The 23,802-nt window shown below is 41.2% G+C and overlaps 1 pseudogene across 1 annotated transcript; it reads right to left on the bottom strand.

The window, feature by feature from the left end:
- Positions 1-1,210: 1,210 nt before the first annotated feature.
- LOC113010308 (receptor-type tyrosine-protein phosphatase F-like) lies at positions 1,211-15,663 on the bottom strand (annotated as a pseudogene). Its single transcript, XR_013903122.1, has 8 exons — positions 15,613-15,663; positions 14,270-14,782; positions 13,932-14,099; positions 8,044-8,189; positions 7,650-7,791; positions 6,428-6,616; positions 3,572-3,682; positions 1,211-3,016 (listed from the first exon to the last, which is right to left on the bottom strand). The product of XR_013903122.1 is annotated as a receptor-type tyrosine-protein phosphatase F-like (transcript).
- Positions 15,664-23,802: the final 8,139 nt, after the last annotated feature.

The raw sequence follows: 23,802 nt of genomic DNA, 5'->3' as shown, positions 1-23,802 counted from the left end.
GGGCTTCATGGTCTCTCCTTTGATTCCATTAAAGTTCATTTGTCAGCTGTGAGTTGAGGATTTGAGCTGTTTCTCTCACAGGTGAAGAACACAGATCCTTCCTGGAATCATTCTTGAAGCAGAGTTCCTGCTTGTAACTGTCATTGTGTTATTAAAGTGAAAGCCACAGCTAACGGTGTGGAGGCTGCAGAGCAGAAACCCACACAGCCCGTCTGCTGCAGGAGAGCAAGTTTGGATACAGTCAGTTTGTGCTTCACTCACACGGCTTGTTGTTGATCACACAATGAAAATGGTGGCTGGGGAGAGGGAGGTCTGGGCCTCTTTGCTTAGGCTGCTGCCCCCGCGACCCGGCCTCGGATAAAGCGGATGAAGATGGATGGTCTCTACTGTTGTTTACTGGGTGCAGCTGGATTGGGAGAGGGTCGCCATGGCCATGAGCCAGGGCCGCTTCTGGGACCATTGTTTTGGCCCCTATTTGTTATTTTACAGGACACCGACGCAAGGGGAGCTGTGGTGGTGGTCGCATGATTCTGCCGCAGGTTTCTTCCTGTTAAAAGGGAGTTTTTCCTTCCCACTGTTGCCAAAGTGCTGCTCATAGGGGGTCATATGATTGTTGGGTTTTTCTCTGTATCTATGAAGCGCCTTGAGGCGACTTTTGTTGTGATTTGGCGCTATATAAATAAAATTGAATTGAATTGAATTGAATTGAATGATGGATTCGGGTGCAGAACACAAGCTGGGCTGGGAAGTGATGGGCCAGCGGAAGGACAAGAAGATGGGAGGCTCTTTCTTGTCTGCCGAAGACGAGGCTGGCGTGGACTCTGCTCTAAAGAAGGAATTCCTGGCCTGCTGATGGACCCATAATGAACATGTGGCATAATTATAGCAGGGGGGGGGTTTAGTAAATGTAGAAAATGGTAGTTTTACGGGTTTTAGAATTGTTTTATTTAGTTTTAGTAGATTGACAACATTTTATTGTTGTGCTCTCTGGCCTAGTAATAAACTGTTTCTGATCAGACCTGCTTCCTCTCTGTGCCCGTGGTATCTGACTCGCTTGCTCCCCCTTGTATTTTAAAGAATCTTTCTTTTTAGCGTGACATTCTGGCGCGACCGCTTTAGTGTCGCCGCGTGTTACATATACAAGTATAAAAGAATAGCTTAAGTGTTTTGTCTTTAACATTTTAGTATGAACTTGTACAAAATGCAGCAAGACATTAAAATCAGTTTTATTGAATATAAAATAGACTGTATCAGATTCACATGGATCCTGGCAGACATCCAAATTTATGACATCGGTACCGGACATAAAAAAGTGTTATCACGCCATCTCTAATATGGATATGCTTCACTCCCTGTTTCATTCAGTTTATACCATTTGGTATTCAATTATACTCCATCAGAACGTTTTCACAAGAACTTTAATTTCAGCATAATCCCTTTGATTTGGGTTGTATAGAAATACTTTTTCTTTAAAACTCAGTTTCATGGTCACAATATACTCAATACAATTTATTTTTATTAAATCATATATTTGTAAAGTCAGACATCGTTTGACTTCTCCACGTCTGTCATTCTCTCCCATCTTTCCACAAATGCCAAGCTCTCAGCTTCAGGCCTGTTTTTAGAATCATCATTAGAAATTATATTTTCTTCTTATTATTAGTTTTTTTAATATCAGTTAAACTTATAACTGGTTATATTTTTATCAGTATCAAGCAATTAAGCACAATTAACCATCAGTAAAACCACATAAATTGTGATTCTGTGTTTAATCATTAATACACTTGATACCTCTTAGTCAAAAACATGTGTAATCATGGCTTGGTGACACATTTCTTATCTTCCACATATCTGTAGACACAGAACTGCCGAGGTTGAAGCTGGATCATGTGCACACACACATAACATTCAGACATTAGAACAGCCATTTTCACTATTAACATATTAAGCAAAATTATACTTTAATTTATCTTTGATTAAGAAATAAGATCCTTTGCCATTAGCAAATGTGGAAAAGCTCTATTTTAACACTCTGATCATTTTTGATATTGGGGAGGACACAGGCGCAGACAGTACAGGTTTTATTTACAATATATATACATGTGGAGGGGAATCCGGGGTTCCACAGGTCCAGGAAAAGGAAAGTTCAGGAAAAGTTCTCTCACACTCACACTCCACGATTCTACACACCCAATCATTCATGTCCCAAGCAGCAGGTAGGTCACAGGTCCAGGGAAAAGTGTCTCGCACAATCATCCAGTGATGAGAGGATCTGCGTCCTGGCCTTAAATGGCAAACACAACAGCAGCGTAATGGGAGACAGGTGCGTGAAGCCCACAGTGAGCTCCGCCCAGTCAGAATGAAGAGGAAAAGAGAGCAAAACAATAAACACATGTGGCCTTGTGGGGCCAGCCAGGCAGACACAGGGACCACGACAGATTACACTGATTACACTACTCTGCTACAGATAGACGATACAGTGCCAACGTCACAAACACAGAGTTGGTTGGAGTCACACTCATACAGACACTTGGACACCAAAAAGAACAACATACAGGAAGAAATACCTACAAGCTTTTGTATCAGTCCCTTCAAACATTTTACTAAAAACCAGAACGACTTCAGTATCTGTAACGAATTTGGGCTGTTTCATCAACGACTACATTTGTAGGCAAATCAACATCAGAATTCACACTTTTGTGAAATCTCAGATCAACAGAACCACTGATCTGAAATCAGCTCTCACCTTTCACAGTAACCTGAACAGTAGCTTCAATCATGCCCAGACTAGACATGGCCACACATGTGTAGTTAGCTGATTCTTGAATGTTGGTGAGCTCCAGCACACTGCGCCCTAATGGCATCTCGTCTTCTTTGGACAGGTCCACCAAGCCCATGGTCCACTTGATATATGGCATTGGTGAGCCCACTGCTACACATGTTAGACTGACACTGCTGCCTGCCATCACTTCCTGGTTGGAGGGTAAAACGGAGAATCTGGGCGGGACTCTTCGTGCTAATGAAATAAAAAGAAAAAGGAATATGTGAGGTCATTATAATGCTTTTTGTGACGTTATGAATAGTTACGCCCATACAGGGTAAAAGCTAACTCAGAACAGCTGACAGAATGCAGGGCTGATTGCTTCTGTCCAGATGTGCAGACAAGCACAAAGAGAATAATGGAATAACATAACAAGCACATTTAAAGCAGGTCTCACAGCAGAGTGTGTTATTGGTGGGCGTGAGAACAGCGTTTGATCACTCATCCATAAAACAGCCTCTATGATACACGACTGTATGCTTTTAACGAAATCATGAAATGTTAGCCGAGCCCATCTCTTTCTTACCAAAACACTAATAAGCATTTTATAATCAATAATGAGTGATTTGTCTCCCTGTGTCAGGGGCAGCTGGAGTTATACGAGAAGATGCCATTAAAACACTGTCTGCACATTCCCACAGTAGGGCTTAAATCAAACCATGAGGGGCGAGGGTTTAAAGAGTTGTGTGATTTCATGAGATATCACAATGACCTTATTGATTAACTCCACAAATGAGAGAAACATTTTACCTCGTACATAGAGATTGGCGGGACCAGAGTAACGCACACCAAGGCTGTTTGTGGCGACACATTCATATTTCCCCTGATCCGACTCCTCACTGTTCTCAATTTGCAGCGCTCCTGTGTAGAGAATTAGTGAATTGAGCTGTTTGATAGTGACTTGCTAGAGAGTCAGTAGCCAACTGTAACCCAGTATAACCCAGTTCATGATCAGACAGGATTACAGTTTTGGCAATAAAATACTTAAAGCAATACAAACATCCAGCAGATCAGGAAATATAAAACATGTCTTCTTTACCTTTCTTTGTTAAGAGATGGTTCATTGCAATGAAGCTGCATTTAAAAAAGAAAAAAAAACTTTCCTGTGCTCTCGTTTTCCCCAACATGAATTTCTGAAAGCCAGTGATTGTTTTGGAAGCGCTGTTTTAATTTTCATTAAACATTAATGTATGTAGTGTTTCTGTAATGTTTGAATCCAGTTTGTGCACCCTCCCAGTCCAGCAAGAAGAGAGGATGTGTGCTTCTGAAATACCTTTGGCTGCAGACACTCGTGCTGAGGAAACAGACTGTATGCAGATCCATCCATTTCAGTTTACAGTGAGTCTGCTCACACCTACAGACTAACCTCATACTGCATAGCGTGAACTTTCCATGAATGTGACAACGTGAACATGGAGGCTTCATGACTGAAAGAGCCTCTGGTCAGTTTTCTCTTCTAACTCAGCACCAATCTGAACTTGTCACGGTCCTGAGTTATTGTTTTTATTAATCTGTGACTTCATGCGTTTTCATTACTAATGTTTTGGTTTCTGTTTAGTGCTCTAGTCCTTCTTTGATCTGTTAAGTCTAGTTCTTAGGGTTCATTCTGGCGCCTCCATGTTTAGTGTGGGTTTAGTTCTGTCCTCACCTTTGTTCTTGTTCCCCAGTCAGTCATCTCTCATGTTGCTCCTGTCCCTGTACTCAGTGTTCCCTCTGTGCGGTGTCTAGTGTGGGCCTCTGTGTCTGTCGTGTACTTCCTGTTTTATTTTGACAGTCCTGCTTTATGTTCGGCCTCTGTTCCCCATCTCGTCTGTGTAATTAGTCCCAGCTGTGTTTCCCTTCTCCTTTTCAGACACACACTTTAGTAACTGTGTGTGTGTGTGTGTGTGTGTGTGTGTGTGTGTGTGTGTGTGTGTGTGTGTGTGTTAGAGAGTCAACAAAGCAACAAGTCTTTTATACATGTGGAAAATGTTGTGTGGAGTGACTCAGAGTTACAGACATTCTGTACTTAAGTAGAAGTACAAATACTACTGTTAAAAACTACTCCAGTAAAGTACTGGTTCAACTTCTTTACTCTAGTAAAGGTGCAGGCTCTGAGATGTACTCAAAGTAATAAAGTAAAAACTATCTCTTTGAATCAGAATGTCTTTATCGTCATTGTTGCAGGTACAATGAAATTAAAAGTGGTCCCCAATCAGTGCATAATCCATAGAAATATGAAAATATAAATAAAAACAATAAATAAATCCCTAATAAGAATAGTATGAGCAAACATTCACATACACCTCCACACACATGCCTCAGTCAGTGCATAGATCATTTCAAGAATGGCGTGATGGACATTTTTTGGTAACAGCATTCAGACGTGTTATTGTGGTTGGAAAAAGCTGTGTTTGAGTCTATTTGTCCTTGCACTGATTGCTCTGTCCCGTTTCCACGAGGGCAAAGTAGGGTGTGAGGTATCTATTATATTGATCTGAGTTTTTTTAAGACAGCGGGTGTTGTGTAGATCTTCCAGCGTGGCGAGAGGGCAGCCAGTGATCCTTTGCGCGCTGTTAATGATCCCTTGGACTGCTTTCCTCTGAGCCACTGTGCAGCTAGTGTACCACATGCATATGCAATAGGTTAGTACACTCTGGATGGTGGCTCTGTTGGAGGACGTTTCTATTTTTGTGCAAAGCTAACTGAACCTTGTGCTATATTAACATAATAATAAAATAATATTAGAATATGGGAACACAAATTTTTGTCTAACTTCTTTTAATTCTAATTATACTCGGCTTGAATCTGGAGAAAAAGAAGAAAAATGTATATCTCTATCTTCTGTTGCCTCCATTGTACAGGGGGCTGTGACTATAAACAGGAAAATGATTCGGGAAGAGGTTAAAGTGGATTCAGCAGGTGGGGGAAACCTAGAATCAGCTGTAGTGGCTCAGCGTGGGGAAAAGAATCATAACTCAGTCATTTCGATTGAGAGGTCCAGTAGATTTTCTTAGTGTGCAGCTGTGGACGTACGCAGCTGAATTCAACCAGATGTCAGCAGATGTTTCATGAGTTGGCTGATTTCATCCTGTACACTGACAGTACGCTGTTTATGCTGTGTGTTTTCTAGATTGTATAAAGTTTCTATGAAGGTGAATGAATCTCAATCTCTGGATGACATAATGACATCAGATGAACTCATGAATGAATCAAACAATGTCTGAAAATGCTGCTTATAACTGTGGAAACTTGAACTGCATTGGTGGCACAAAAGCCTGATCAGCTTCCAGCTTGAATCTTTTCCATCAGGTGAAAATGTCTTTATCTGTATATCTGTAAGGTTACAGACGCAGTCATCGCTGTCAAAGACTGCAGGAAACGTTATTCCAACATCCGCGTTACTTTTAACGTGGCAGCTGTCCTGATTTGACCAATAAAATTCACAAAAAGAATTCATGCAAATAATCAAAGTGAACTTAAATAAAACATTCATGCCTTTAATGGTGAAAGTGAATAAAAGAAATGGTACGGGAACAAAGATGTGAAAGCTGCTTTGCAACATTCTCAGTATGCCACGCAAATTCAAACCTTAGAGATATTAAATCAGATCATTTTAAAGTCTACCTGAGCGAAGCTGTTTGAGGCGCCCGTCGCTGCTGCTGATATTCACAGGAAGCATGTCCTTGAACCACGAGATCTCTGGGTCTGGGTTTCCACTGGCAGAGCACAGCATTGTGGCAGTTCTGCTTTTTTCAACAACTTTAAGCTGGGGGCCCATATCAATGAAGGGAAAGCCATGGGGGATGTTGTTCTCTGAAAAATTGCAAAAGGCAGGTTTAGTACAACCACAGACCCTGAGAGCACCACAGACAGACTGATAATCACTGTTGTGATCACAAGTCGATAAACTGTAGTGAGAGGAGCTGACTGCAGCAAATATGTTGAGCTGGTAAAGACAAAGGCAGCAAATATATTTCAGATGCCACAAAATTAGTGCAAGAGCAGAAGATACCAAAGAGTGATACTTTAGATCTGCTGCTCTTTGTGATGAGGTTGGAAAGTAGAATTGTGTTTGTAACTGATGATAATGGTGAGTTATTAACAACACAAGGAGTCTGAAGTTTAGACAGAAGAAGGATCATTTCAGTCTGCCTCTGATGCATACAAAGCTGCCTTAGGCTTACAGTACAGTAACTAACCAATAAGCCATCTTATGGTAACCAACGTAACAGAACAACAGAATACAGAACTTAAACCAAAATTTATGATTCACGTTTTTTTCCCTAAAACACTGACCCTGAACTGATATTCTACTCTTTTAGTCCCTCTTTAAACTCTGGCACTCTCCTGTTTTTTTCTGGTGTTTGTTTGTTTGTTTGGGGGGGTTGTAGTATTTCTTATATTTTATAGAAGACATTTTTAAAAATGTCTTCTAAAAGAAATTCTCCTGCTATTCTCCTTATTAAATGTGAGAAAACCACCATGGAAATCTGCATCTGTAAATCTGTAATTGTAATATGTTTGTCTGAAATAGGTCTCTCTTGAGTCTCAATGTGACCTGTAAACATAAATGTAAGTAAATAAAATGAAATTTTATTTAAAACATTTGGTCTTCATTGAATCTGACAATCACTGTATTTCATTGATGTCAGTGGAAACCATAATCATTAGGTTTTCATTTATATTGTTACATTAGGATATATCAGCTCCGTTGTGACACTTCTAATACCAGATAGATTTTGGAGCTGTTGCAGGAATGAATATTTGCTTTTGGGGGGAAAAAAAGTATAAAATCTTAAAAAATCCTAAAACCTTAAAAAAAAAAAAAAACAGGATCCATTTTTACCTTCCAGCACTTCAAGGCTGGCACTGACGTTGACCTCGCCTGCACTATTACTGGCGATGCACTTGTAAATGGCTGCATCTCTGTATACGTGCAGCGGCTGGATCCGCAGCACCGACCCCAAACCTCCATCAAATTCAATCACCTAGAAGAGCCACAGTAAACAGGAGGAGAGTTATTTTTCAAGGCTTCTTTTTCTTTTAGACAACGTTCGCTTCATTACAAGATTTCAATAAAATCCAGTCGTCCTTGCAGACTACACAGAGCTTTGTCTTTCTTATGTCAAAGTAATTAAATAAATGTTTATAATAAATAAACAAACAGCGTGATTCACTGTGGGGGCTCTGTGAATTCGTTTTTATGCTTAGCAATGTAAAAGTCATGCATCAGCACCCACCTCAAATCACTGGCTGCTGACCTTCTTGCCTATCTTGAACCAGGTGATTCTGGGTTTTGGCTCTCCTCTGGCCTGGCACACAAATGAAGCAACTCCACCCGAGATGCCCGTCTGATTCACAGGAAATGTGATGAAACTTGGAGGGCCTGATGAAGATGACGTGACAGGACAAATAAGTTACTGACATGGAGATTCAGAGTGATGGGAGACCTTATCTGTGGGTGTCCCTATTCTCCACACACAGGACACCTGAGAAAACCCAGAGAAGCGCTGCTGCTTCACCTGCAGCTCAGTCATGAGACACACGTCCGGTCTGTGTGTTAGTGTCACACTCTTGTCTTTGTTTTGACACAGTGTTTAAACCAAAACAAAGTTTAACATTAAACGTTTTAACATTAAAAATGTTTTGTATAACGATGAAACACAATTTTGTGTGATCAGGTAACTGACTGAGCATCTCCCAAAATTAGGAAAAGGCCACTACTATGTTATAATGCTGTACTATCTCAGAGACACCTCCAGCTCTTTAGAGTTTTACAGGACATCATGACTGTGCACATGACAACGCAGTCTGTGATTCATTGTCTGTGATGCTCCTGTTGTCCTGCAGCAATGCTGAAACCAGGACAGTGTAGAATGTTTGAGTGAGTGCTCTGCTGCAGAACTCTCTAACTAAGTTCATTTTGAAAGCTTTTACCTTAAATGCTTACACTGAGCTTCAGCCAGAGGCTTACCTTGGCTTTCCTGCAAGTTAAAAGCCAGACTGAAAAAGAAAACAAAACAAAACAAACACAGGAACAAAAACTGAAGTGTTTCTGGGGACACAATAACCTGACTGACCAGACCTGGACATGACAAACTAACAGTAAATGGCTAATAGCAAGCATGTATATGTGCATTATATGAATCATGTGATTAATATACACATTACTTTGAACCTTTTCTCCTCATAACACTAATGAACCGTCTTCTTCTCCTCAACGAGTCTCAGTGCGGTCCTTTGTATGTCTTGGTGCCAGTTCAGGGTCTGCCGGTGTATAGACCGGGTCCTCGAAGACCACGAAGGCCAGAAGTGAGAGGCTGTGAAATCGGACAATCTAGCCCATAATGCGCTGCCCAGTGTGCCTAGCAACACATCATCAACTAGAAACATTTAAAACTGCATTGTTTGATAGAAATGAAGGAGAAAATCTTAATTTGATCTTATTTTTCATTTCCTTTGATTTCCCACTGGTATTTGATGTATCTGAGGCCGACAGACAGTCATTTTAAGATTAGCTAGTAAACAGTGCGCTAATATACTTCATGAGACAAACGACCAACAAACTTCGGTATTATAATGTAAATGTTTGTCCAAAATGAATGAATATTCTTTATTGTCATTGTCACAAGTACAATGAAATTGAAAGATGTCTCCGGTCAGTGCAAGATCACGAAAGATAAATACTTAAAAACTATAATAGAAAGGATATAAAAGATAGAAATACATATAAAATACAGTATTCTCATACGGTAAATACACCCAAGCAATCCACGCCTAAGGCCCCATACAGACACTCAACATATGACCTAGTTGATATATCACTCAAACAATCAATCACTCAGTCAATTTGTTAGCGCATCCAACAAAACATGTCTAGAAGCATTCCAACATCAGGGGCACAAATGACAACAGGGGCAATGAGAGTCATCTACTTTTAGTAGCATTAAGACATGATATTGCAATTGGGTAGAAACTGTGTTTGAGTCTGTTAGTCCTTGTGTGTGTTGTTCTATACCGTTTACCTGAAGGCAGCAGTTCGAACATGGAGTGACCAGGGTGTGAGGTGTCCTTTATGATGTTATGGGCTCTTTTGAGGCAGCGGGAACTGTGTAGGTCTTTCAGTTTGAGGAGAGGGCAGCCGATTGTCCTTAAAATATCATTTATTGTATTATTAAATTAAATTTATTTAATTTAAAAAACTACAGCAGTGAAATTTAACAGGAAACAATCAAGGTGAAATAATTTCTATTTCATATTAATTTAAGTTTTGATCTCAAAGACAAATATTTCTACATCACTACATTTAACTGAGAGCTGACTTATACGAGCACAAAGACAACTCGTGTATGCACATACATCCATTATGTGTCTTTATTAAATAAAATGCTGAGCTGTTTGATTTTATCCATAAATTAAATGATTATTGAAAAAACAATGAATGAATGTTGATATTTTAAAACTTGAAGCACCATCCAAATGCAGGTCACACAGGTCCCTCTGACACACACAGAGCATGTGTGACATGTGACCGTAGAAGAGCAGAATGACACAGCGTGAGGTCAAAGGTCGCAGTGAAGTTGTTCTGGAGTTTTATGGGCTCAAAATGTGGTCATAAATATTTTGTACTTGTAAACCGGTTTTGTATGTGTAAAAAAAATTTGTGTGTGCGTAAAACAGATTTGTGTGTGGACTTAGCCAAAAAAAACCCCTGCAAATTACAAGTACAAATTTTGACCCTATTTTTCTTCCTTTCATCTGATTGGTCAATGTCAATCACAAATGTAACAATCCAATCAGAGAACAGATGGGTTTGGCTGTCGAGGGGCGCTTTTTTGAACTGCAGGTCCTTGAAGGGAATAAATGCCCTTTTACATGCCAACCCAGCGTTTTCCTTCATCACCACGAAGGAAAACAGTCTGTGGTCGTCCGAGTTTGGTGATTGTTGTGTCACAGGTTCACGTGCTTACAGGGACCTCCAGAGCCTTTTCAACAGCGCTGCGGGCCGCGGGGGGGGGGCAGTGTTTTGGAAATGACAGTCTTCATTAAAAAGCTTTCTTCGTTATCAATTAGCATACATGTTTTTATTGAACATTTGAAGAACTAGCAAAAAAAAACAGAAACTCTTGTAGAGGACATAAAGTCAGAGATAGAAAAGACAAGGAGCAGGTGCATCTAGTACAGGTTCAAGGTTCAAGGTTCTTTATTTGTCACATACATAGTTATACAAGTATAACACACAGTGAAATGTAGCCTGACACGCTCCTCAGCATGTGCAAAAAATGGGGGGGTAGAGGAAAAACATTTTATATATATATATATATATATATATATATATATATAGTATATACATTGGGTGAATGTGCAGTAGTAGCAGCAAGCAGGTGAATTCTGTACATTAATATGAATAGACCTCTGACTATTTTACAGGATAGACAATATAAACATATTTAAAATTAAAGGAATTGAAATGTACATTGTTCCTTGGTTTAGTGTCTGGAAGAGTCCTGTCTCAGTCAATTATAGATGATGTGAGAGGGCGGGTGTGTGTGTTTAGGGCACGGATGGCTTGAGGATAGAAGCTCCTCTTGAGTCTCTCTGTCCTTGCCCGGAAGATGCGGAACCTTCTACCAGATTGCAGAAGTTGGAACAGTTTGTTGCCAGGATGGGACGGGTCCTTCAGTATCTGCTCTAGTCCAGCATCTCCTGGTGTAGGTGTCCTGAAGCGGGGGGAGAGCAGTCCTGCAGCAGCGTTCTGCTGTACGGATCACTCTCTGGAGAGCTTTTTGGTCCTTCACACAGCTGTTCCCGAACCACGATGTCATGTTCTGTGTGAGGATGCTCTCCACAGCGCCTGTATAGAAAATCCTGAGGATCTTTGGAGAGACCCTGAACTTCCTCAGCTGTCGTAGGTGATACAGGCGCTGCCTAGCCTTTTTGGTCTGGACCTGAATGTGGGCAGCCCATGTCAGGTCTGAGGAGATGTGGACACCAAGATACTTGAAGGACTGCACCCTCTCCACTGGAGCTCCATTGATGATAATGGGCTTGTAGTCTCTGTGCTGACCCCTTCTGAAGTCCACCACCAGCTCCTTGGTCTTGCTGACGTTCAGCTGGAGGTGGTTGTCCTGGCACCACGATGCCAGATTCTTCACTTCATCCATGTAGGCCGCCTCATCGTTGTTGGAGATGGCACCCAACACCACTGTGTTGTCAGCAAACTTCACAATGGTGTTGGAGCCGTGGGTGGCCACACAGTCTGAAGTGTAGAGGGAGTAGAGCAGTGGCGAGAGGACACATCCCTGAGGTGCTCCTGTGTTGATGGTGATGCTGTTGGAGAAGCACCTTCCCACCCTCACCACCTGAGTTCTGCCAGTGAGGAAGTCCAACACCCATGCACACAGACGGCTGTTAAGTCCCAGATCCCTCAGCTTTGTGAACAGTCTGCAGGGCACTATTGTGTTAAACGCTGAACTGTAATCAACAAACAGCATTTGCACATAGTTACCCTGTTTCTTGTCCACGTGGCTGAGAGTGGTGTGTAGGACGTGGGCGATGGCATCCTCTGTGGATCTGTTGGATCTGTAGGCGAACTGCAGCGGATCTGTGGTGTCTGGGATGGAGGAGGAGATGATGTTCTTCAGCAGCCTCTCAAACACCTTCATTACTACAGAGGTCAGTGCAACTGGCCGGTAGTCGTTCAGGGATGAGGGTTTGCTGTTCTTGGGCACAGGGATGATGGTGGATCTTTTGAAGCATGTGGGGACCACAGGTAGAGCTGCTGCAAAAACCCACAGAGCTCAGCAGCAACAAATTCTGGATCCTTTGCTTTTAGTTAGCAGTTAGCATTAGCAGCACATCCTGCGTCTGATGTGAAAGGACTTTTATGCTGCACACTGTGACTCACAGCCATGGTCCCGGGTCAGCCCTGACTTTGTGTTAAACTAATCCTAAAGTAATAATGGTGTTTCTAACCACTGATGTACCACAACTTTATCCTTTCAACAGCTACTGGAAGTTAGGGGACCCAGCTGCTACCCTTCAAGGACCTGCAGTTCAAAAAAAGCGCCCCTCCGACAGCCAAACCCATCTGTTCTCTGATTGGATTGTTACATTTGTGATTGACATGACATTGACCAATCAGATGAAAGGAAGAAAAATAGGGTCAAAATTTGTACTTGTAACTTGCAGGGTTTTTTTTTTGGCTAAGTCCACACACAAATCTGTTTTACACATACAAATCCTGATTTACAAGTACAAAATATTTATGACCACATTTTGAGCCCATAGAGTTTGTCTCCAAACAAACAACATCCTGTATATGGACACATTGATCAAAGAAAGTATGGAAATAAAGTATAAGCACATCTAAATATGGAACTGTTTGTCAAACATGATTTGGACACAAATTGGGGAATAATTGGCGTTTCAAATTTACATTATGAACGAACGAGCTTCAGGTGAACTCCCTGTTTTTGTTGAACTTGTACATTCAATAGAACAGCTCGCATCAGACTATTTTTCTGTACTGCACTCTATGTTTTTGCCCAGTGTTTGGGTTCTAAGTAGGTTTTAAAAAACCTAAATCAACATCTTTTTAGTCTAAAGAAGTTCAGGAAATCCTTTTAAATGTATGACCTGACATCTTAGACACCACAAAAGACAACACAATACATGCTTTAGAGGATGGAGCAGTTCCCATAGTCAGGTGGGAAACAGGAGGATTATATTACAGTGACCCTATGACAGCAGTATAGGTGAGGTCCCCAACCCCGTCCCCACTGGGCGGTGCTGCCTGGCTGTCCCCGACACCCAGAGGTACCACAAAAGTAAAAGTCTAATGGAGCGCTTTCTGCTGTGCAGTGTGAGTCTGTTCTACACACTCCACGGCATGAAGGTTTGTTCTCTTCATGTAATCAGTCAAAGTGCAACAAATTAGTACAATAAGTTGAACATTAAATATCTATATCATTCCTTTAAATGAACAGAGCTCCTTGAAATCTGCTGCAGGTGAGCCACTGATCACTGCACTAATTACAGCATAAAATGCACTTTGTGTCAAAATACTCATGAAGCTCAATGTTTTATTGGATGATGATAAAGCTAAGGTGTAAATGAGGGCACTTACTCTCTGCCAGAGACGAGAACAGCATGCAGCTGAGTGAAAACAGGACCAGCAGCCCCCCTCGGGGGCGAGGGGACCCTGCCAGGTGAATATTACACACCATGTTAGAAACTGTTTCTGCTCAGTCCCCTGCTGGCCACGTCCCAATATGTCAAGGTCAAAGACAAACACCTGAGACAGCAAACACATACAGAAGAGAGGTACACAGACATCAGCAATCAAACTTACCACATCTCTGCACACAGGCTGCTCAGAACATTAATGGAGGAGCCAGAGAGTTGATTCTGTTCTAACTTCTATTCTGTATGTTGTGTTTTCAGTGGGAGAAACATTTAACTTACCTATGTGACTTCTTCAGCCTTAGAGACTGAAAATGCAACATCAACGTGCAAAGAATCAACTTTCCGGGCTTTCCTTCCCTCTGTGACTGAGCATGTGTCAGGACACTGAGGCAAGCATCAGTTCAGAGACATAAACCACTATGAATCCATTTCAGCTGCATTGGTGCAAATTAGGGCAACAACATGTATCCTGAGAAGACAAGAGCAAGGCAAAGCCCCATAGTGGTAACACTCTGCTCTTATCCCTCCTGACTTTTCTCTGGTTTACTTTTTGTTATTGTCCTCTTCTCTGCTGATGGCATGAGACAGTATCTGCAGCAGATTCAAGCTCCACAGGTTTTCTGCAGGGAGGAAGAGGAGGAGCGTTGCCAGAGCCCTACAAAGTGACCTCCACCTACTGAAGCTACTGAGGCATGTTTCTGAGGGTACTCAGGTCTATACTGAGGAAACGTGACAGACATGAAGGAGTCTGGAGGCCCAAACATGACCAGTTTCGTGGTGGTCAGTGATGGCCTGGGGAAAGGAATGGTTGTGTTAGGCTGTGGAAGAAGATCTCAGAGCATCTTTGTGACCTCAAAGAGTGAAATGGAAATCAGTGATATTGATTCTGACTATATATTTCTTTCGTTTGTGTAAATTTTGGACTCTGTTCTCTCATTGATCACACTCAGCATACCATCAGGTGTCTCACTCTCTGTGCAGGTGGAGAGAGCAGGGCTGTCACGATGCCAGAAATGTGGTAATCACAGAATTACACAATACACCAAACCTGACTTTCACATGATGATCACAGGTACATAAGCATCAGGTTATTTAAGTCTTTTTAAATCACTGCTGCATTTATTTCAATATTTTCTCTATCAATAATTTTGTGGCACAAACATTTTTGTCACATGGTTAAAAAAATGTTTAACACAAAAAGTCTTAAGACTTCAGAGAAGTTTTAAATTTTCTGATTATAATTTGGGACACAGATGTTGAAATAATGCGGATACTGGTCAAAGCAGCCGTTTCTTTCTGTAAAACCAAACACACAGAAACTATCATATAACACTGTCAGCTGTGATTATGCTAGAAACTGCCAACACATGTTCATCCACACTGTGATTGTTCGGTCATTAGTTAAAATTTTCCTGTTAGTAAAAGTTCTGGTTATAAACGCGTCATGTGTTTGATCCCAGAGGAGAAGCTGTATATGTTTAGAAAAGCATAAAACATGTAACTGTTAACAGTTTAAATCATTTTATAAATATTTGCATGTAAAACAAACAAATGTCAACGTTGTATATAAATACAAAACTAAACTCGATGAGAACATTCAGGAACGATAACGGTGAACTTACTGAATCTCCTTTTTGTCTCCTTCTCTCAAAGTGTTTCGTTCTTTATTTATTTTTCAGGGAGTCCAACAACCTACTTTATGTAGTTAACAGCAAACAGGAGTCAGGTGACCTGGTAACGGGAGACGTGGGCGTGGCTAATTGTCCCAGTGTAACAGCTGATATTTGTTTACATAGTCCTGGCTGTGATCCCGTGTTGCAGATTTCATCATTTTCCTCTAACAGCAGCACAGAGCTGCCAGCATGTTTAATGATTGACAAGATTAAAGACAAAACGTTGCTGTGATCAGTTCACGATAAATCTGATAAATAACTGCTTTAATATAAGTTTGGTCAAGTTGTTCTGGTGTGTATAACTGTGCTCCTCTTCAGGGGCGGAGCGGGGGGGGTGGCTTACGGGGCTTAAGCCCGGGTTGTTTTGTCAGAAGCCCGGGGTATTTTGGAGTGTAATTTTTTCATAGTTAGATGCCTGGCTGACAACTGTATAAAACAAAAAGTACACACAATATTCGAAGCACATAGTGCACACTGTGGGAATTTACGACTGTGCGTGAATCCCCCCTGATATTGGTATGATCCAAGCTCAGGCACTAAGCGACTGAGCGAGGGGGCGGGGCAGATGCTGCCCGTGAGTGCGCTGTTGGAGAGACGGAGCCAGCCATACTAAGGAGAGCTTAAGTTTGACCAGGTACCAAAGCAAATCATTCGTACCGTACAAATAATGTAAATATGACGGTGCATCACGAAAGATTGATATGAAACTGATCACTTGACCAATATTACGTTACTTGCTCTTCAAGTGAATCAACAAATGGCGAAATGAAAAGCCGAACAAATGCTATTTTTTAGAGAGTCTTAGCTTACGTGTGTTTATTTCATATTTTCAGTTCTTACCCTCCCCGACTAAATCGGTTTCAGTTATGTACTGAAACATAAGAATGGACATTCGAGGGTTCTTTCAAAGAAAAAACTCAGGTAAATGTTATTTTATATATTATGCTTTGTATGTTGTTCAGTATATTTCTATGCAAAACAAGAGGGATTTCAGTACACAGCAGGATATTCACATTTGTAACCAGACATTTACACTTTAGGGAGAAAACATAAAACATTTTTACTGTACAACATCAATTTAGAGTAAATTTTTGTTTTAGATAAATATTGAAATATATTTTGAATTAGTTAAATTTCAGAATAAAGAGAGACAGAGCTATTTTTATCACTTTCATCAAATTTAGGAGTACATGTACACTAAATTTATTGTTAATTAATAAGAAAACTCCAGACGATTCCATTCTGAGCTGAAGAAGCTTCTGATAGGTTAGTAGAGTCCATGTGAGTAAACTGGTGGCACAGCTGTGGATGCATATAAGGCAAAACACAGAGCCTGTTTCTTTGACATGGGAAAATCAAGAGATATCAACCAAAACACCAGGAAAAGAACTGTGGAGCTCCATAAGTGTGGCTCAAGTTTGAATACAATTTGGTGCCATTTGCAATTAAGAAATACAGATAGTTTCTCTCTTTACTCTTAAAGTTAACAAATATGTTTTTATATTTATCAATCTAAAAAAATAAACATTTAGTCTGATTTGATGTTACAATTAAAAAAGTGTTTTTATCTGAAGAGTAAATATCTGGTTTCAACTGTATATTTGATGATTGTCAGCACAAAGAGGGAGAGAGAGGAGAACGAGGACAGAACAGATGAACAAGAGCAGGTGAGACACACATGTTAGTCAAATGGTTGTTTACCAAAAGTATCACCGTATCACAGGTCCTCATGTATCTCGTACCTAGTGTTTCTTTTTAGGTTTGTTATTTTTCAAATTCTATATTTATTAAGTTATGCAGGCTTGTTTGCACAACAAGGCTAAATAATTATATAAACTTTTCTCAATCTAAATAGTGGACTTTGGTAGAATTAAAAAAATAAGTGTAGTGCAGGTCTATGATGATTTTTAGTGCTATCATCTAGTTCTGATTCTGGTTCTGTCTTGGTTAAGTCCTCAGTAGTCCTGATTTTGAACTGTTGTAGTCCTGTTTTAATTCTGGATCAGTTCTGGGTCTGGTTGAATTGGGGTTTAGTCCTCATGTCTTGATGCAGCCCTGACCTTGTTCTGCCTTGCTGCTTAATTAAAAAACTAGTTTAAGGTGTCCTGCACATGTGATATATATTTTTCCCTATATGAAGTCATTCTTTTTTGAACAGAGCCTATTAATCTTTCAGTCATTTCTACACCCCCCCCCCAAAAAAAAAAAAAAAAAATCCCACATGCATACTACTCTTTGGGCTAAGCCCCGGGTGTTTCAAATGTCTGGCTCCGCCTCTGCTCCTCTTATAGAGAACAAATGTGAGATGTTGATTCCTGCCAGCAGAAACCAGCACAGGCTGCTTCATGTGGACTGGAACTAATAACTGCTTTGATATTAGTTCGGGGGAGTTGTTCACAGTCTAAAAAGTAATTCAGAGGCTTAGTAAATATCACAATGAATATAAGTTAGATGAGCCTGATAAAATCTATGAATATCCTTTTAGTAATTATTTGAGTTTGATCAATTAAAATAAATGTCTAGAATTTCAACTTGTGTGTTTGTGTTAAATTAAGGTATTTATTTAAATTTATTTCAGACGAAAAAATCAGTATTTGGTTCACAGAACACCTTTTTTGCATATACTTAATATTTTTGTTTGAAATTGAATCTAAATATTTGAGAAATAGGTATCTATACTTATCAGTGTCTTGGACTAAAATCATTAATTATTCAAATCAATATTTTTTATTGTCAGCAACTACAACTTAAAAGTGTAAGTAAAACACGATAACATAGAGTAATTGAGTATTAGTGCGCGGCACACAAAACCTCACGGGAAACTTTTCATTTCATCACAACAGCGGTCAACAGACACAAACTCACGGGGGAACCACCTGGAAAGGTTGCCAGTAAGTGGCCTGAGCACAAACTGTTACTGTAACGTTAAGGCTGTTTTATTGTAACCTTCTCAAGAACTGACATTAGTAGTTCTTAAGCCGTCTTCCCATTGTCAGTATCTCTCAGATTGCCTTTTTTCTGTTGTTGTTGAGACTATTAAAAGAAATATAACTCGCGGTTAATACTTTGTCCTATTTGATTTGCAATGAGCATATTTTCCCTCAGTAGTGCGCATGTTGGAGAATGTCTGTATATGTTGAGCCTTTTTGTCTGTTTATATCTTTTGTCATCACGGAACAAACAGTTCGGTGGAGACAATGGTGCTTTTACCTATCAGTACAAATAATAAAAAGGTTGTTCCATGTTATTTTGGATGAGCGAAATCAGATAGATAGATAGATAGATAGATAGATAGATAGATAGATAGATAGATAGATAGAATGTATATATCTATATGTATATATGTATGTATATTATTAAGTATATAATAATCCAAAGATCCGTCGGTCTGACACATTGAATAATGGACAAAAAGACTGTTATTGCACTGCTAATCTCCATGTTGCTTTAGACCTGCCCATCAATGTTGTGGATATATTTAGAAACATGACAGACATGAAAATGTCATCACTTCAGCATTACCATTTTGTAGTAGGTTTGACTGAAGGAAACTGAACTCAATTCAGGATTGACAAAGCTCCTCAGATGAGAAGCGAAACATCTTCTAGGAACTAAAGAAGTCTAGTTTCCTTCACTCAAACTACTAGGATTACCATGAACTGGATGAATGAAACCCTTCACCAGCTATTAAGGAAACATTAAGTAACTTTTTGTATCATGTTGTGTATCACTGCTGGACGGACGTCAGCTCGTTTAGCTCTTTAATGCTTTCAGTTTCTGTCCACTGAAACGCTTACGTTCCAGTACTGCGCATGCGTGAAACGTAACACGATTCCACCTGCGTTATTTCTGTCTGCCGTTTAGTTAATTTCCGGCTCTTAAACCGAAAAATGTCGAGGAAAAGCACCGAGTTTTTGAAATGGACCAACAATGAGGTGGAGTTGATGCTGTGAGTAACACAAAAGTACAAAGTTGCAAAAGCGAGCGAGTACAAACTGATATTAATCATTAATAAGGCTGTCAAAACTGAGAGCAAACAAAACAACTGCTGTGTAATGCCCTCCGCTATCTTAGTGTAATTGGTCACATGACTGCATCACATGACTAAAATGCATCATTGTTTCCGAAAGCTCGTGGTTATGCTGTCCACACTGCGACACAAAAACTGCATTTTCAAATATGTCCACTTTGGAGAACATTTTCAAAACGCTGCGTTTTCCTTGACCAAAAACGCCAAAATGGAGAGGAAAAAAATGCGTTTTCAAACGAAAACATTTTAGTGTGGACGTGGCCTGAGTGACAGGATGTGCAGTGCTTCCCAGCACTTCTTCCTCGCTGTGATATACTATTGCACACCTAAGGAGCTTGGAAAGAAAAGCATCTGGACTTCTTTAAGTTGCTTGAAGATGTTTCACCTTCATCCGAGAAGCTTCTTCAGTTCTAAGGTCAAATGGTGGAGAGTCCCAGATTTAAGCCCTGTGGGAGTATCCCACCAAGAGGGTCCTGGACTCTCTTTTGATCCTCTACCTTATCACACTAGTCAAGGTGTGAAAACAGGTGTGGATCACAATAACAGATTTCAGGTGAGCTCATTGTGAAACCTAGCCCCATCCTATCATGTGATATCCTGAGGTCAACAGGCCCAGGATGTGAGTGGGCGTTAAGTCTGGGAAGAGATCTTCCCACGAAGGTTAAAATAGCAAAACAGACAAAGACTCAAACCTAAAGGGACCTTGATGATGAGATAGACTAGACTAAATCGCAAATATTACCACAGGAATAAAATATACAAAATAAACTCAAAATGCCGCATCGCAGACCCAGAACGGTGACAACTATAATACTTTGCATTTGGTAACAATTCTTTAAGATATGAATCTGCCTCTGCATCAGTAATCAATTGTACTCTAGTAGAAAAAACATCCGGGTAATTGAGTGCCGTTTAATAGAGCTACATTGTGCCTGTGGACCCAGTGTTACTGAGCGGACCCACAGCATCTTGAGCTAAGCCAGTAAAGCCAGTTACTGCTTAAAAATTGAGTTATTAAAGTGAAAAGCCACAGCTATCCACCATCATCCCTGTGCCCAAGAACAGCAAATCCTCATCCCTGAACGATTACCGGCCAGTTGCACTGACCTCGGTAGTAATGAAGGTGTTTGAGAGGCTGCTGAAGAACATCATCTCCTCCTCCATCCCAGACACCACAGATCCGCTGCAGTTCGCCTACAGATCCAACAGATCCACAGAGGATGCCATCGCCCACGTCCTACACACCACTCTCAGCCACGTGGACAAGAAACAGGGTAACTATGTGCAAATGCTGTTTGTTGATTACAGTTCAGCGTTTAACACAATAGTGCCCTGCAGACTGTTCACAAAGCTGAGGGATCTGGGACTCAACAGCCGTCTGTGTGCATGGGTGTTGGACTTCCTCACTGGCAGAACTCAGGTGGTGAGGGTGGGCAGGTACTTCTCCAACAGCATCACCATCAACACAGGAGCACAGGGATGTGTCCTCTCGCCACTGCTCTACTCCCTCTACACTTCAGACTGTGTGGCCACCCATGGCTCCAACACCATTGTGAAGTTTGCTGACGACACAGTGGTGTTGGGCGCCATCTCCAACAACGATGAGGCGGCCTACATGGATGAAGTGAAGAATCTGGCATCGTGGTGCCAGGACAACCACCTCCAGCTGAACGTCAGCAAGACCAAGGAGCTGGTGGTGGACTTCAGAAGGGGTCAGCATAAAGACTACAAGCCCATTATCATCAATGGAGCTCCAGTGGAGAGGGTGCAGTCCTTCAAATATCGTGGTGTCCACATCTCCTCAGACCTGACATGGGCTGCCCACATTCAGGTCCAGACCAAAAAGGCTAGGCAGCGCCTGTATCACCTTCTACAACTGAGGAAGTTCAGGGTCTCTCCAAAGATCCTCAGGATTTTCTATACAGGCGCTGTGGAGAGCATCCTCACACAGAACATGACATCGTGGTTTGGGAACAGCTGTGTGAAGGACCAAAAAGCTCTCCAGAGAGTGATCCGTACAGCAGAACGCTGCTGCAGGACTGCTCTCCCCGCTTCAGGACACCTACACCAGGAGATGCCGGACTAGAGCAGAGCAGATACTGAAGGACCCGTCCCATCCTGGCAACAAACTGTTCCAACTTCTGCAATCTGGTAGAAGGTTCCGCATCTTCCGGGCAAGGACAGAGAGACTCAAGAGGAGCTTCTATCCCCAAGCCATCCGTGCCCTAAACACACACACCCGCCCTCTCACATCATCTATAATTGACTGAGACAGGACTCTCTTCCAGACACTAAACCAAGGCACAATGTACATTCCAAATTCCTTTAATTTTAAATATGTTTATATTGTCTATCCTGTAAAATAGTCAGATGTCTATTCATATTAATGTACAGAATTCACCTGCTTGCTGCTACTACTGCACATTCACCCAGTGTATATACTATATATATATATATATATATATATATATATATATATAATGTTCTTCCTCTACACACCTCCCCCCCCCCCCCCCCCCCCCCCAAATTATTGCACATGTCGAGGAGCGTGTCAGGCCACATTTCACTGTGTGTTATACTTGTATAACTATGCATGTGACAAATAAAGAACCTTGAACCTTGGAGGCTGCAGAGCAGAAACCCATAAAAACACATCTGCTGCAGGAGAGCTGTCAGCATTTTTTTTTCTAATAACAACTGAGAACAGATTCATATCTGGTGTTGAACACTCGTATCAACATTCCACCCACACAGAGCTGAACTGAGTCCAATTTTTGATGGGGATAAAAGCTGAAACATTTCAATTTCACCCAGAATACAGAGGAATTATTTTTTTTTTAAAATCATGTGTTGCCAATTATGTTTGTCAGAATAGTTTGAAGACTTCATCATTCAAAGTGCTCTCAGTGTTCAGCTCTCAGATCCTTCAGTTCTACTCTGGACACACTGACCTGACATTTTCTTCAACTTGCTAACATAACTAAAAATACTGTTTTGTTTATTGGGCTGTCAAAGTTTGTGACACCTTTTTACAATCAAACTGAAGACACCTAGGTGTAGACAATGTGCAAACTCGATTTTAGTTTAGTTTATGTCATGGGCCGGGTGAGTCTCTCCATGTTTGGTTATGGCACCACCTCTGGGTGGTTTCCTCATCAGCACCTGACATCTGCACCTGTTTGATATACGATATTCTCATTTTTTCCAGGTCTCAGAAGGAACATTCTCCCCTTGTTTACATTCTTGCAGAGCGGCATGCGAAGACGGATCCAGCTACGATCAGGGCGGTGAAGGAGTTGCCTGTCCTCGTTGCATCTTCAACATTTCCTTGATTTCACCAATTTCTACTGCAGATTCATCCATTACAGTCAGGTAGCCAAGCCCCTCACACACCTCACCTCCACCAAAGTGCCTTTCTGCTGGACACCTGAGGCTGACGCTACCTACACTAAACCAAAACACCTATTCACAACACCTCTGGTTTTGATACACCCAGACACTTCCAACCGTTTGTCATTGAGGTAGATGCTTCTGGCACAGGTGTAGGAGCAGTTCTCTCCCAGCACTCAGGCCCCCGGTCAAAACAGCAACCATGTGCTTTTTCCCCCATCACCTTTCCCCTACTGAAAGCACCTGCAATATTAGTCAAACTCACTCTAGAAGAATGACTTGTTAGAAGGGGCAGAACAACATTTTACTGGACTGACCATCATAATTTACCTGCACTCTACTAAGAGACTCCGTGCTTGCCAGGCCCAGTGGTCTCTGTTTTTTTGCTATGTTCATGTTTTCTATCTCCTACTGTCTGGGGTCACAGAAACACTTAAACTTGATGCCCTATAACGCCAGTTTCCACTAGTCTTCCGTCTTCCTGCAGGATCGGGTACTTCACCTGGGACATTGAGGAGACCTTCCGCTGGCTCCTGGGAAACAAGGATCCAGGGACTGATCCGGCAAACCAGCGTTTCGTTCCTGCAAACGAGCTGAATGAATCAACTTACCTCCTTCCTCACAGCTAACAGCTCAGTGGAAACTCGCGCTACATACAACTCGCTCACTGATGTAAGTAAAATAATCAGAAATTTGCTATTTCACTAAATTATTTAGAT

The sequence above is a fragment of the Astatotilapia calliptera genome, chromosome 18 (genome assembly GCF_964374335.1).
Source record: "Astatotilapia calliptera chromosome 18, fAstCal68.1, whole genome shotgun sequence".
NCBI lineage: Eukaryota > Metazoa > Chordata > Actinopteri > Cichliformes > Cichlidae > Astatotilapia > Astatotilapia calliptera.
The sequence above is the reverse complement of the archived record's forward strand: the minus strand, read 5'-3'. Positions and strand labels throughout refer to the sequence as shown.